Source organism: Podarcis bocagei (assembly GCF_964188305.1).
Source record: "Podarcis bocagei genome assembly, chromosome: 8".
NCBI lineage: Eukaryota > Metazoa > Chordata > Lepidosauria > Squamata > Lacertidae > Podarcis > Podarcis bocagei.
This window is the reverse complement of record NC_138133.1, coordinates 8,000,212-8,010,931: the sequence shown is the minus strand read 5'-3', so window position 1 is coordinate 8,010,931 and position 10,720 is coordinate 8,000,212. Positions and strand designations below refer to the sequence as shown.

Here is a 10,720-nt window from a genome sequence, read left to right as displayed (position 1 = left end):
AAGCTTAGATATGTGGCTATCATATCTCCTCTCAGTCTCCTCTTTTGCAGGGTAAACATACCCAGCTCCCTCAATCATTCCTTGTAAGGCTTGGTTTCCAGACCCTTGATCATTTTGGTTGCCCTCCTCTGCACCCATTCTACCATGCCAATATCCTTAAACTGTGGACACAGGATTCCAGGTGTGGTCTAACCAAGGCAGAATAGAGAGGTACTATTACTTCTCTTGATTACACCTCTTGATGCAGCCTAGAATAGCATTTGCTTTTTCTGCCGCTGCATCACACCGTTGACTCGTGTTAAGCTTGTGGTGTATTAAGAACCCTCAATCCCTTTGCTGCCTAAGCGTTGAACATTTCATTTTCTCCTATAAAAATTCATTTTGCTAGTTCAGGCCCAGTTCCCAAATCTGTTAAGGTCATTTTGAATACTGATTGTGTCTTCTACGGCATCAGCTACTTGTACCAGTTTGGTGTCATCTGTAAATAGGATGAATAGCCCCTCAATTCCTTTGTCAAAGTTGTTTATAAAGTTGTTGAACCACAATGGGCCCAGGTCAGAACCCTGTGGCACTCCACTTGTCCCCTTTTCCCAGGATGATGAAGAACCATTAGTGAACACTCTGGGTTCAGTCAAAGATTTGTCTGGCATGACTTGATTTTGAGAAACCCATGCTGGCTCTTATGAATCTGTTGTTGGCATCCGTCTGTCTCGGGAGACAATGGAAGAAGGGGCCTTGCAGGTAAAATAAAACCATTTGAGAGTTACAATTCCTGCTGTGACTGTACAGACTGATATGGGAGAGACATGTTTTCTTGCAGGTGGGGCAGACGACAACATCCAGTCTTGCTGCTACGGGCGCACCATGGCACCTCCCTCTGTGCTTCTCTCAGCCGTCATTCTTCCTCTGGTCACTGCTATTGATGTATGACCTGTCTATCTCTAGGCACTGTGATCGTCTGGAAGGAATTCCGACACTGTGGGGTTAAAGGTTGCCAGCTTTCATGGCACGTTTGCAGACATCTTTGTAACACAGAGTTGGTCTGCCAACTGGCCTAGCCAACGTCTTGGTGATCCTGCCATTTTGCATTCTGTAGACATGGCCCAAGCCAGTGTAGACATTGCTGATACAGGAATGTGAACAAGCTAGGAACATGGGCACATCTTGGTTTGATGTCTTGCCTTGTGATGCCCAAAATCATCTTGACACAGCATATATGGAAGGCATCGCTCCTGGAGAATGTAAGTTGCCCACGACTCACTTCCATAAAGCAGCGTATTCAACACACAAACCTGGTAGACCAAGCATCCCCAACCTGTGGCTCTCCAGATGTTTTAGCCTACAACTCCCATGAGCCCTAGCTTATAGGCCTAGTGGTCATGGATGATGGGAATTGTAGTCCAAAACATCTGGAGGGTCGAAGGTTGGGGATGCCTGCGGTAAACCATCTTGGTATGGGTCATTAGCATCACATGCTCCCATACCCCTTTTGGAGAGACGGGCCATTGCTATAACTGCCTTGCCAATACGAGCATCAAGCTGGTTATAGTGGAGCCCAGGTAGACAAAACCCTCTACCACCTCAAGTGTGTGGTCACCGATGCTGATAATGTAGAGAACCAGCAACATCCTGACCAGGATCTTGGTCTTTGTCATGCTGATGGTGAGGCTGATCTCAGGGGGCCAAACAGATGGCGAGTTTCTGTAGAGCTTTCTCAGAATGCGCTGTCAAGGCTGCGTCATCTGCAAAGCACATCTCTCAGATAAGAACCCACCATACTTTTGGTATGGAGCTGTGCCATGTTGAACAGACCCCTGTCACTCCTTGAATGGAAGTATACACCGTCTTCAGTCAAACTGAAGGCATAGAAGAGCCAACAGGCAGAAAAATATGCCAAAGAGCTGGAGCGAGAACACCTATTTCACACTGCTCTTTATGGGGGATGTTTCTGAGGATGAACTGCCATACTGGACAGTGCAGCGCATGTTAGTAATCACAGCATCCTTTTTCTAAGTGCTCAAAATACCAGCTGCTGAATTCTCTGTTCTAGGGCCTTTTCTGGTATTGATGTCAAGCTCATTGGTTGTTGGTTACCTGGGTCGTCTTCTCCTCCCCCCTTTGTGAAGATGGGGACAACATTTGCCCAACTCCACTGTGCAGGAACCTCACCTGCTCCAAGAATTCTCAAGAGTACATATGGTACAGCAAGACTGAGGAGATTTCACCCCTCCCATATCCAAGAATCTGCTGATGTGCTCTGCTAATTCTCCAGAGAGGAGGGGGTGGTTTCTGCTCTCTACTTATTCTGCTCCAGCCTCTCATCAAAGAGAGAGAGAGACTGAGTGTTAGAGAGAGATCGTGTGTATAGATAAGGTTGCTGCTAAGAGCAGCTGCAGACACTCAGTGCAGTTCAGCATTTTTCGCTTGGACCTCATTTAGCTCTGTACATAGTTGTGTATTATAGTTGTAAATAGAATAAAGAAGATATTCTACAGAGCTCCTCTCCGAGTTGTTTATGCTCTGCTATACTCTGCTGTGTGATGACTGTCTTCTTGTTGGAGTGAATCCGGTGCTCACAACTCTAAGCTGTGAGTCCACAGCACTTTGACCAGTTACTGTGCAGAAGGTGGTCTCTGGAAGTGCTACCCAGCTCGCCTGGCCCAGTCAGGGCTGAAGTGTGTGAGTCCAGTTGGTGGCACTGGCTCAAGGGCGATGCTGATAAAGACACCACCTTAGGACAGTCTTATGTACACAGGCCTCCACTCCAAACAGCAAATGTTAAGCCCCTTGTTGAAGAGTTGCTATCCGAGTCTCGCTGCCTCCTTGTTCTCTGGGCGCATAGTGCAGCTGGGCTGGTTAACCACACAGCTAGTCAGGCTCTTCCTGCTTCTTCAAGGATGAGATGGGTAAATAGGAATACAAAAACACTGAAAAATGCTAAGTGGCCACCTCTCCACCATGGAAACTTCAAATCCACAAGAGATAATGTTGGTTTTGAAGAGTGGACTGAAAAGAAAAATAATGACTAGACAAGAATGTCTCCATGGAAAATTAACTGAAGAAGCTGCTAATTAGAGCAGAATCGCTAGAGGAAAATTATTTCCAGGCCATGCTAACATTTATCAGATTAAACTCCCTTCAACAGATGGAGTTACATCAATCAAATCAAAGGAGGAGTATAATTTGGTGCTTTAAAGCTTTTAACTGTATTTAAGCCTGTGAACCTAATTATTCTCACTTTACTAATGATGACTATGGGCCTGAGAGAGCGAGATAAGTGAACCAGGGTTTAAATCCAGATATTCTGTGTCTAAATCCCACAACCCTCTTCCATGCTTTGATTTCAGAGTAGTTACACGTATACCACATTATTGCATAAAAAAAAGGCCCAAACTTGCTGTGTATACAGCTGAATTTTAGCCTGACAAGGAGCCTTGGAGGAAAGGTTCGCGCCCCCTCCCTGCCCTAGCCTTTGTACACTTTGCTTTCCCAACGGTGGCTTGAAATATTTTTAGCTGCACTTTAGAAATAATTCCGTTGTTCTGCTCTGTCAAATTAAACATCTCTCCTAGTACTTAAGAGCATGACACACATGTTTGCTTAGCCTCCCTCTCCTCCAACCTTTTTCTTTTCTGTTGCTTTTCCATTCCTCCTGGAAACAAGATTCCCAGTGATTCAAGCTTATCAGTGGTTCATAGTTTGCATACAACCGGATCAGGAATCAGGAAAACTTCCAAGGTAGCCGCAAGCTCAAGCCTGTAAATTCTTTTTCATTTTTAAAAAATGTTGGTACATTTAAGGTGGGGAGGGAGAGGAGAGTCAGCCAGTTCTATTTTGAAGGCCAGATCTTTCAGCCTTACCTTCCCCTGGTAAATAAGCTCAGAGTCCTTGGTTTTGCTCCACATCTGCTTCCAGCATTCCCGGTGCCCCAGGGTTATTTCCCCCACATGTTAGCCTTGAATAATTTGTAAGACCTGGGAGTATTTAGATTAATGATTGCAGAAGAAAAAGCAGAAGCCATGCATTTACAGTGCAAATCAGTGTTCTGCGCTCCTAAGTTTGGCAATTAATTGTTTAATTAATTACCAATACAAACCTGAACGGTGGAAACTGTTTTTAGTGCATTGGTCATTTAATTAAACTGACATGTTATATTTTTATTATTTGTTCATTGTTTAGATGGAAGAAAAAAGGAAATAATTCTTATAAGAAAGCACAAAAGAGTGCCTTGAGCTAAAATAGTAGTAGCAGAAGCAGTAATAATAATAATAATAATAATAGTAGTAATAATAGTAATAATAGTAGTAATAGTAGTAATAATGTAATTCTAATTTTTGTATTACTTATATTAAAATAAAGAAAAATGATGTTCGTCTTCCAAAGACCAATGGATGCTTTACCATTTACTCCTACATAATTTGCAAGTTTCCATATGGACATATTCATACATCTTTGATCTCTGGTCAACCATCAAAAGGATCTGAGAGTGCTTCTAAGTCTTTGGGTAACAGAGTCTGGCAGCAATGATAATGTATATTAAAAAATTACAGTGGCTTTGATACCACTTAGTTTGGGAAATTTAGCATGGCCCAATCTTGGTATGTGTACTCCAGAGAACCACCAATAACCACACTTCTGGTTCAATTACAGTATTTATTTATAAGCAAATGATGGTTTTATTTCAACCAAAGCATAAATGATCGTTCTGATATATCAAATTGCCTCTTATTCCTGAAAATGATAGCTCTTGTGGGATGGTTTGTGCTGCAGAGAAGGCAACCAAGCCTCGTGTTCATTGCAAATCTAGTATGAAATTATGGAATTTGTGTTGGTAGCACTTAGCTTCTCAATGACATGAGCTGCAAGGCCTGTGTGTGTTGCAGATCAGCACCTTGCTCACTTGAAGCCAGGGAATATAGTAACTGAACTCATTTCTGACTCATTGCATCTCTCTCTGTACGGCACTGAAAACATCTTGGATGTATAACTTTCGATAACCAACAAATTAATAATTTGGCAGTTTCACAACCTGTTATGGACTGGTACTGTACCTAAACATTTCTGGCCTTTAGCCAACAAATTTATGAATTGCTTCCGGATTGCTTACCTATTTTTGTGTCCTCTGAATGCTTCAATTCCCCTCTCCCTTGGGCCCAATAATTATCAAAGATCATAGACAAAGGCTCTGAAATTACACCTGCGATCTCCTTTAGTACCCTTGGATGCAGCTCATCAGCTCCTGGAGATTTGAATTCATTTCAAGTAGCTAGGTGTTCCCTTACAACTTCCTTTCCTATCTTTGCCGTTACTTCGCCTGTTTTTTGGGAATGGGTTTTGCTGCCTCTCGAGACATCGTTGCCAAATGGGTTGCCAGGAGAAGGATGACATCCTTAGTCTCTGCTTGGATGCTGAGTGCCATTTTGAATCAAGATGGCGAACCAAAATTTGACTTCGGTGTGACTTCCCCAAGTCTTTAAAAAGTACAGTCGTACCTCGAGTCACATATGCTTCAGGTTACATACGCTTCAGGTTACAGACTCCGCTAACCCAGAAATATTACCTCGGGTTAAGAACTTTGCTTCAGGATGAGAACAGAAATCGTGCGGCGACCGTGTGGCAGCAGTGGGAGGCCCCATTAGCTAAAGTGGTGCTTCAGGTTAAGAACAGTTTCAGGTTAAGAACAGACCTCCGGAACAAATTAAGTACGTAACCAGAGGTACCACTGTACGTTATTTTTTTGGATTCTAAAGTACCTGAGCAGCGTCAGGCACTCAGTGCTAATCCTGACTCCCTCCTTTGGCAATCCTCACAGAACTCTAGCCCAATGGTTGCCATTTATCTGATTCGAATTAATTTTATAATGAAATGATTTTAGAATGTTTTATCATTTTACTGTTGTTAGCTGCTCAGAGCCCGGCTTCGGCTGGGGAGGGCGGGATATAAATAAAATTTATTATTATTATTATTAGTAGGGGATGGCCGGAGGGGCTGATGGGAACTGGAGTCTATCAACATCGAGAGGGCCTCATCCCCTCTGTCTGTTCTAAATGCTAAGCGTGAACAGGATAATGGCTTTCAAGCCTTTTCACATTCTTCAAGAACAGAGCTGCTGTTATTTTCAAGGGCTGTTTTTACCCTTAGCGATTTGGCAGTCTTGGGCCTTTGCAAGCAGCACAGTATTGGGATTTAATGACAGAGGTGTCTCTTCTTACCACCAAAAGCACAGCCTGTGGGGGGCCTGGCAGCCTCCTATCGTCATCTCCCCCTGGGTGGTACTCAGTTCATCTGGCATCTCTCCACGAAACAGGGCTGGCGCTTTCGTCCCTTGCCAGCGTGTGTGGGCAATCACTTTTCAGAACATTCAGTTCATCCTCCATGAAATAGAGGTTTTTTTGTTTTTGTTTTTTTGTTATTGTTTTCATATATATAAAAAACCAGCTTCCATTATTTCAGCATCTTGCAACAGCATAAACAAACCCTGTCACCTTAAGGCATTTGGGGGAAACGAGTACATGTTTGTAATTATTGGTTTATGTTCTACTTCATTCATTTCTGTGGTGAGCAGAATATATGTTTATACCTAGGCTAAATAACTTGAGATGTAGACCAGGCCGTGATAATATCTTTACCGGGGGAGCATAAAGCTGGGGCAAGCAGGTCGTATTTTAAAAGTGCCGTGTTCCTCATTGGTAGTGCTGGAGGTTGCTGTGCAAGTGGGTGGGTCAAAAAATCTTTGGCTTTTGCTGCTCATCTACCCAAGTTGCGCAACAGAGCACTGAAGGAATAAACAATGCCATTTTTCCTAGTTGGAGACAAAGGGTGGACCTTGGTATGGGGAATTAACAGCGAAGGGCCTCTGTTCAGCCCTGTACTTCATGTTTGTCTCCTTCACCTCTATGCTCTGTCACGTAGCGGCGGAGGAAGCCGCTCGGGCGCCTGGGGCGGCGTGCCCAGGGGCAGGTCGAGCCTCCCATAGGTGCGGGGCACACAGCGGAGCCTTGGAAATCTGCCTTCCTCCTCCCACTCAGCCGCCCTACAGCTGGGGGGAGGCAGCGGGCGGACCGTTTGGGCAGCGTGGATCCTGCGGGCGCCTAAGCGACCGCGTCTCTCCCAGGAGAGACGCATGGCTTGGGCACACTGCAGGCCCCACGGTGAGTGTCGGCCGGCATTTTGTCACCCCCCCCCTCAGTGGTGACACCTGGGGCGGTCCGCCCCCCCACCCCCTTCTTCTGCCCCTGGCTCTGTGTTGGAGCAGGAAAAGCAGGCCAACACTCATAAAATATTGGGGTAGAGGAAGTGTGTATTCACACTACTAGGTTGTGAAAGTAGCGGTGCATTTGTGGCATGGCATATTTTGAGACTTTTTCAACTTCTGCATGAAAATGGAACTTCCTGACAGAAAAGATGGAAACGGTTGGTTTAATTTTTACGTTCTTTGATTATTACATCTAAAAATACAGTCCTAGGAAACCGCTATTAGTGAGTTAATATATTTTATGGAAACCCCCAGTTAAAAGTGTTTGATGCGGTATGCTTCTTAGGAAACCATTATTTCCAGTAACTAAAACTGTACAGCCAAACCATAATCCATGCAAACCAACTCATTGTTCTTTGTTGAAGATCTACACATCAATACATCATTAGGTGTTTGATGAATTGGCTGCCTTCTAGCTACCAATCTGTTTCCAGGCACAATTCCAGGCTTCCTGAAAGACCCTATTCCCTCCTGCAGACATGCCCAGGCTCTGAGGTCTCCAGCGGAGGCCCTTCTCTCGATCCCGCCACCCTCACAGGCACGCTTGGTGGGATGCAGGAGAGGGCCTTCCCAGTGGTGGCTCCTCCCAGACAACTTTGGAACTTCCTCCCTGGAGAAGCCAGACTTGCTGTCCTCCTGCTGGCAGGTGACAGGCCTCTGGGAACTGGCTCCATTTTATTTTTAAGGAAAGGGCTTTTAATAGTGCTGTGCTGTTTTCATTATCTGTATTTCTATCTATCATCTATCTATCATCTATCTATCATCTATCTATCTATCATCTATCATCTATCTATCTATCTATCTATCATCTATCTATCTATCTATCATCTATCTATCTATCTATCTATCTATCTATTTATCATCTGTCTATCATCTATCTATCTATCTATATCTATCTATCTATCTATCTATCTATCTATCTAATCTATCTATCTATCTATCTATCATCTATCTATCTATCTATCTATCTATCTATCTATCTATCTATCTATCATCTATCATCTATCTATCTATCTATCATCTATCATCTATCATCTATCATCTATCTATCTATCTATCATCTATCTATCTATCTATCTATCTATCTATCTATCTATCTATCTATCATCTATATCTATCATCTATATCTATATCATCATATCTATCTATCTATCTATCTATCTATCATCTATCTATCTATCTATCTATCATCTATCTATCATCTATCATCTTTCTATTTATCATCTATCATCTATCTATCATCTATCTATCTATCTATCTATCTATCTATCTATCTATCATCTATCTATCTATATCTATCTATCATCTATCTATCTATCTATCATCTATCTATCTATCTATCTATCTATCTATCTATCTATCTATCTATCTATATCTATCTATCTAATCTATCACCTATCTATCATCTATCTATATAAAATTCTATTAGAGTTTCATTACTTTTTAACTATTATCTGTGTTTTATCTGTGTTGTTGTAATTTGTATAAATTGCTGTGAGTCCCAGTCTGGGGAAAAGCTGGGATTTGGACAACAGCAACTGGGAGATGCCCCCAGATTAACCAAAACCAGCTAAAAATACAAGGTGGAAATGAATGTGTATACAATCCCTCCCAATAGTTTACCAAACATAGAACCTTGCAAGATAAGAATCGTTTTCTTGTTGGTGTACATGAAGAATGTAAAAGAGAGCCAGAATTTCCATTCTGATGGGTATTCATCATAATCAAGGCTGTTTCTGTCCCATTGCAATTCCATTCTCTCTCTCTCTCCCCCCCCCTCCAGATTCTTCAATGGCATTTCCCTCCACAGCACTCCCTAGCTTTTCTCAAACATCACAGTTAAAGCTAAAAGGCACATTTCAGGCTATTTCCATGTTGACTGATCTTAAAATGCATGCATACTAAATTTGTCTGAACCACGACAGATATATTTGCAGTGTCTGTATGTTGAAGTGTGTGTTCTCGGAAAAGTATTAGTATACTTTTAATTTACAATTTTAAGTGTTTTGTTCTGCATAGGGGTACACCCAGAGGACTCCTGATTTGGGCTTGTTCTTGTGGCTACTTTCCCCTGACCAGCATGCTTTGCCTTGAACCAATTAAAACAAACGAGTCCGGCTTCCTTTCATGGCAGTTATGATTCTCCCATTCCACATTTTAACACAGGCCAAGGGAGTGGTGATTTTAACCCTGGTCTCCTACACTTAGTTCATTTCATATCCCTCCCCATTATGGAAAGAAGGCACAGAAAAGTGAGTAAGTTGTGGTTGGGTGGAATAATCTGTTTCCATAGGGCTGAAAAGGTTAGGGGGTGGGGCTTGTTAACCATTCTGTTTGAGACCTTCGAAGACTAACAAATTCAGGCTCCAGTCGTATCTGGGAGCCATCTCCGTGGAATTTAGTGGGGCTTGCTTCTGAGTAATGTACGGTTTTTGCAACATTAACCCATACCAGAAACTGAAACAGCAGCGACCAAGGTTAGACACTTTTCTTGTAAAGGTAAAGGTAAAGGTAAAGGTAAAGGGACCCCTGACCATTAAGTCCAGTCGTGGCCGACTCTGGGGTTGTGGCGCTCATCTCGCTTTATTGGCCAAGGGAGCCGGCGTACAGCTTCTGGGTCATGTGGCCAGCATGACTAAGCCGCTTCTGGCGAACCAGAGCAGCGCACAGAAATGCCGTTTACCTTCCCGCCGGAGCAGTACCTATTTATCTACTTGCACTTTGACGTGCTTTCGAACTGCTAGGTTAGCAGGAGCAGGGACCGAGCAACGGGAGCTCACCCCATCGCAGGGATTCGAACCGCCGACCTTCTGACTGGCAAGTCCTAGGCTCTGTGGTTTAACCCACAGTGCCACCGCATCCCTGTTTAATTAGGTGCTAAGTACTTAAATACAATGCTGGAACAGGAAAAGGAGAGCAATACTAGTGCCAATTCTGCATTCACTTTATTGTCTCCCTTGTGGCGCATTTGTCAATGTAGAACTGAAGTATTTTTGAGACTTTGATTTCCCCCTTCTGTTTATTAAACTGCAGCACCAGGCTGCATCCCTCATTCTTCAAAGGATGCAAAGGAAAGGTCATTGTTCTGTGGTCTAGCAGGAATTTGTGTCCCTGGCTACTTTCAGCCAACACAAACACGCTCAAAGTACAGAACAACAAAAGGGCATTAACACCTGGTATCACATTAGCCTAAGTGCTAACAACTATATAGCACAGGGGTCAGCAACCTAAGGCCCATGGGCCAGAAGCAGCCTGTGGCGGTCATTTCACTGGCCCCCGAACTGAGTTGCCCGCTGCGCTAAATCGGCACAGCATGGCGCAGGGACTTGCTTCCGTGGCGCCGAAAATCATGGGCATGCGCGCTCACATGGGCCCACAATCCGGCCCATGGAGGAATCTTCGCGGGACCAATCCAGCCCAGGCAAGAAAAACCTTGCTGACCCCTGATATAGCATATTGCAGGGC

The 10,720-nt window shown here is 43.6% G+C and overlaps 1 long non-coding RNA gene across 1 annotated transcript in view; it reads right to left on the bottom strand.

Annotated features, from left to right (window-relative positions):
• LOC308594052 overlaps positions 1-10,720 on the bottom strand; it is a 294,546-nt gene that overhangs the window by 50,870 nt on the left and 232,956 nt on the right. The gene's annotated exons all lie outside the window — the stretch shown is intronic.